We start from the raw sequence: 6,000 nt of genomic DNA, 5'->3' as shown, positions 1-6,000 counted from the left end.
GATTCAGTCAGGAAAATATTTCATTTTAAAAATTAAGGACATAAGCATGTAGGACTTCATGAATCTCCTTATTCCCTACCATTATCCCATTAGAACTATATTTTAAAAAAGTCAAAGAGAACATATTTTCAAAAACCCTCAAACCCAAAGGAAAGGAAAACAGAAATGGTAATAGTCATGCAATGGGAGGAAATCTTTTAAAACAATACACTGAATTAGAACTGTCTCTTACAAAATATATGAGGAGATTTTGTTTACTGGTCTACTCCCCAGGTCTATATTTTCATGCTACATATCTGTAGCCACCATCATTTGCATAATGGAGATACGGGGATATGGTAGATTAGATTCTACAGAGCAAGAAGAAGGCTTGGGTCAACTTAATCAGACTCCCACACAGGAAAATGATACATATCATAAATAGCTACTTTTTGCTAGGATATAGTTAGTAAGTAATATCATATTACCACTGGTGTCTGTCCCCTATAGTTCAACAAAGCAGAGTGCACCCATTTATTGTCCTGTCTGGTGCATGTTTCTTTTTGCAGCAGTATTGCCAATGTGAAAAATTAGGTTTGATGATTTCAATCTGTCAAGCTTCCTAAAAGCTTGTGCTCAATATATTTTGAACAGTTAATAGAAGAGTTGCCAATAAAAAGAAAATCTGTGCTAATTATTCCCAAGCTTGAGGTTTGTCTGATGGTGCTCATTCGCAATGTGTTTTGAAATCTAAAAGTTAACACAGATAGAAAGTCAAAAGAAACAGAAAAGGGCAAAAACATGAACCTATTTTATTGTGGTTTTAAAAAGCACATAATGTGAGATCTACACTCAACAAATTTTTTACATGTACAGTAGAGTACTGCTAACTATAAGCACAATGTTACACAGTAGGTCTGTCTCTAGAACTTTCTCATCTTGAATGATTGAGAACTCTAAACCCACTGATCAGGAACATCCCATTTTCTACTACTCCCCCAGACCTTGGCAACCACCATATTATTCTCTGCTTCTGAGTATGATTATTGAATACACCTCATATAAGCATAATCATGCAGTATTTGTCCTTCCATTACTGGCTTATATCGCTTAGAATAATGTCCTCAAGTTTTATCCATGTTCTATCACAATACAGGATTCAGTTCTTTTATAAGGGAGTAAGGATCTACTGTATGTATATACTACATTTCATTCATCTGGTGATGGGCATTGGGGTTATTTCCATATCTTAGCTATTGTGAATAGTGTTGCAATGAACATGGGAGTGCAAATATCTCTCTGAGATCCTGATTTCAGTTCTGTCAGAAAATACCCAGAAATGAGCTTCTAGATTTCAGTTTTTAGTTCTATTTTTCGTTTTCTGAACAAACTCCATACTGTTCTCCATAGTGGCTGCACCATTCTACATTCCCACCGATAGTGCACAAGATTTGCAATTTCTCCACATCCTCACAAAAACGTGTATTTTTTCTTCTGATTTGGTTTGATTGTTTATACTTTACAAAGACCATCCTAATAGGTGTGAGGTGATGTTTCATTGTGATTTTAGTTTGCAGATCCCTGATGATTTGTTATGTTGAGCATGTTTTTATATAGCTGCTGGTCACTTGTATGTCTTCTTTGAAGAAATGTCTAATCAAGTTCTTTGCCCATTTTTCAATTGGGTTATTCATTTTACTGCTATTGAATTGTAAGTGTTCTTTCTATATTTCAGATATGAAACCCTTTTCAGATACGTGGTTTGCAAATATTTTCTCCTACTATATGTTTCCTTCCACTCTGTTGATTGTTCCCTTCCCTGCAAATATTTTTTTTTAGCTTCATATAGTCCAACTTGTTTATTTTTGGTTTTGTTGTCTGTACTTTTTGTCATACCCAAGAAATTTTTGCCTAGACCAATGTCATGGGGTTTTTCCCCTATGTTTCCTCCTAGAGTTTTATAGTTTTGGGTCTTATGTTTAAGTTTTAAACCATTTTGAGTTGATCTTTGTTTATGGTGTAAGATGAGAATCCCATTTCATTATTTTGCATATGGTTATCCAGTTTTTCTAGTACCATTTGTTGAAGAGAATATCCTTTCCCTATTGTGTAGTCTTTTCACCCTGGTTGAAAATCATATGACAGTATATGGGTGGGCTAATTCCTGGGCATTCTATTCTATTCCATTGGTCTATATGTCTACTTTTACGCCAGCAGCATACTATTTTATTATTTTAGCACTATAATATGTTTTAGACTCCAGAAGTGTGACTTCTCCACTTGACCCTTTTTTCTCAGGATGATTTTGGTTATCCTGAAATGATTGTGATTCCATATACATTTTAGGATTGTTTTTCTGTTTTTGCTAAAAATGCCATTGGGATTTTGATAGAGAATGCATAGTATCTATAGATTGTTTTGGGTAGCATGGACATTTTAATGACATTAGGTCTTCCAATCCATGAACTTGAGCTGTCTTTCCATTTATTTGTGTCTTCTTTAATTTGGCAATATTTTGTAGTTGTCAGTGTTCAATTTTTTTGCCTCCTTGGTTAAGTTTATTTTTATTTATTGATGCTATTGTAAATATGAGTGCTTTCTTAATTTCCCTTTTGCATTGTTTACTATGAGTGTATAAACTGCAGCTGATTTTTTTGTTGTTTCCTATTTTTTTTTTTTTTTAAGACATAGAATCTCATTCATTCACCCAGGCTGAAGTACAGTGGCATGAACATAACTTGCTGCAACCACAAACTCCTGGGCTCAAAGGATCATCCAGCCTCAACATCTCAAATCACTGGGATTACAGGCACATACCAACTAGACTGGCTAATTATTTTACTTTATAATTGTAAAGATGGGGTCTGGCTATGTTGTGCAGACTGGTCTTGAACACCTGGCCTCAAGCATTCCTGTCTTGACCTCCTGAAATTCTGGGATTACAGATGTGAGCCACCATGCCTGGCCTGAAACTAATTTTTGTATGATGGCTGTGTAACCTGCAAATTTGCTGAAGTTGTTTATTACTTATAACATTTTTGTGTGTTACATCTTTGGAGATTCCTATTTATAAGATTATGTCTTCTCTGAACACAGATAATTTTAGTTCTACCTTTCTGATTTGGATGCCTCTTATTTATTTTTCTTCCCTAATTGTCCTTTCTAGGACTTTCAGTAATATGCTAAATATTGTTCCTTATCTTAGAAGAAAAGCTTTCAGTTTTTGACACTCAGTATGATGTTATATAGGGACTTTTCACTTTTTATAATGGTCATCATTATGTTGAGGTAATGCCCTTCTATTCCTTATTTGTTAAAATCTTTTATCATAAAAGAGTGTTGCATTTTGTAAAATGCTTTTCTGCATTTATTAAGATGTAATGTGATTTTTATCCTGTATTCTCTTTATGTGGTATATCATGATTGTTTTTGGTATTTTGAATCATTCTTGCATCTCAGGGATAAATCTCACTTGTTCATGATATACGATCCTTTAATATGTTGTTGAATTTAGTTTGCTAGCATTTTGTTGCAATTTTTTGCATGTATATTCACCAGGTATATAGAACTGTAATTTTCTTTTCTTATAGTATATTTTTCTTGTTTTGGTATCAGAGTGTACTGGCCTCATAAAATGAATTTGGAAGTATTTATTCACCTTTAGTTATTGGAAAGTGTGTAAAAACAGTCTTCTTTAAATGTTTGATAGAATTCTCCAGTGAAGCCGTGTGATCCTGAGCTTTTATTTGTTGGGAGGTTTTTAATTACTAATTCAACCACTTTATTGAACCACTTTATTGATTATAGTCTGTTCAGATTTTCTATGTATTCATGAGTCAGTCTTAGTAGACTGAATGTTTGCAGAAATTTTTCCATTTCTTCTAGGTTATTCAATTTATTGGAATATGATTATTCATAGCATTCTCATATGAACCTTTGTATTTATCTGGCATTAGTTGTAATGTCTCCTTCTGATTTTAGTTACTTGAATCTTTCTTTTCCCATAGTCTAGCTATGTGTTTGTCAATTTTGTCTACCCTTTCAAAGACTAACTTTTAGTTGTCTTGATTTCTCATTATTTTCTGTTCTCTACTCATTTATTTCTGCTTTAATCTTAGTAATTTAATTCCTTCCGCTAACTTTAGGCTCAGCTTGTTCTTTTTGTAGTTCCTTGAGGTGTAATGTTATGTTGTTTATTTGAAATCTTTCTTAATATTAAAGTAGGTGTTTATTGCTATACATTTCCTGCTTAAACTGATTTTGCTGAATCCCATAAGTTTTGACATATTTCGTTTCCATTTTCATTTGCCTCATACATTTTCCTTTTAATTTTTTTATGCCTCATTGTTTGTTTGGGAGCATGTTGTTTAATTTCTGCATATTTGGAAATTCTCTGAAAATTCCTCCTGCTATTGATTTCTAGTTTCACACCATGGTGGTCAGAAAATATGTCTGATATGATTTTAATCTTTTAACATTTGTTAAGACTTATTATGTGATCTAAGATAGATCTATCCTGGAGAATGTTTTGTATGTGCTTGAGAAGAATGCATATTCTGCTGCTGTTGGATGGAATGTTCTGTATATGTCTGTTAGGTTCATTTGATCTAAAGTACAGTTTCTGCCCAATGGTCATTTATTGATTTCATGTCTGGATAATTTGTCCATTGTTAAGAGTGGTGTATTGAAGTCCCCTGCTGTTATCAAATTGCAATTTACCACTCTCTGTATGTCTATCAATATTTGCTTTATGTATTTAGGTGCTTCAATGTAGAATCCATTCATACATGTTTGCAATTGCTGTAGTTTCCTGATGAATTGACCTCGTTATCACTATATTCAGTTTTTATTTGTCCCTTTTCCCAATTTTTTACTTAAAGTATATTTTATCTAATTTGAATATAGCTACCTCTGTTCTCTTTTGTTTTCTTTTTGCATAAAATATCTTCTTCCATCTTTTTGCTATCTATCAAGACCATACAGTTGGATCTTTTTAAAAATCTATTAAACCACTTTATGATTTTTAACTGAAGGATTTAATCCATTTACATTAAAGTTAATTATTAATTTGTAAGAATTTAACACTGCCATTTTAAAAATTGTTTCAGGGTTGATTTGTATTCTGTTCTTTCTTGCTGCCTTCATGATTGGATACTTTTTTTTCTAGAGACATGCTGTGATTTCTTACCTTTTATCATTTGTGTATCCACTATAGGTTTCTACTTTGTGACTACCACGAGGCTTGCATAAAATATTATATAGTTAAAATAGGCTGCTTTAGGCTGATAACAACTTAAATTTGATTGCATAAAAGGACTCTATACTTTCACTTGATCTCCCCTATCATTTTATTTTTTAACCACCTCCCAGGTTCAAATGATTCTCCTGCCTCAGACTCCTAAGTAGATGGGATTATAGGCATCTGCCACCACGCCCAGCTAATTTTTGTATTTTTAGTAGAGATGGGGTTTCACCATGTTGGCCAGGCTGGTCTCGAACTCCTGACCTTGTGATCTGCTTGCCTCAGCTTCCCAAAGTGCTGGAATTACAGGCATGAGCCACTGCGCCCAGCCCATTTTATGTTTTTGGGGTCACAATTTACACAATTTATATTGTGCATCCACTAACAAATTATTGTTACTTTTATTATAATATATTTTCTTTTCGTTTTCATAATAACAATGTAACTGACTTATACACCATCATTAGAGTATTAGAGTATTCTGAAATTGACTGTCTACTTATTTTGAAAAGTAAGTTTTATACTTTTCTAGGTTTCCATGTTACTATTAGGTTGGTACAAAAATAATTGCAGTTTCTGCCATTACAATCAATGACAAAAACCACAATTACTTTTGCAACAACCTAATAATTAGTACCTTTTTCTTTCAGCTTAAAACAGTCTCGTTAGCATTTCTTTTAAGAGTGATATGGTGGTGCTGAATTCCCTCAGCTTTTGTTAGTCTTGGAAAATATTTATCATTCATTGCTTTTTTTGTATTTTTGTGGGTACATAGTAGG

The sequence above is a fragment of the Piliocolobus tephrosceles genome, chromosome 12, assembly GCF_002776525.5.
Source record: "Piliocolobus tephrosceles isolate RC106 chromosome 12, ASM277652v3, whole genome shotgun sequence".
Classification (NCBI taxonomy): Eukaryota; Metazoa; Chordata; class Mammalia; order Primates; family Cercopithecidae; genus Piliocolobus; species Piliocolobus tephrosceles.
This window is presented reverse-complemented; position numbering follows the sequence as displayed.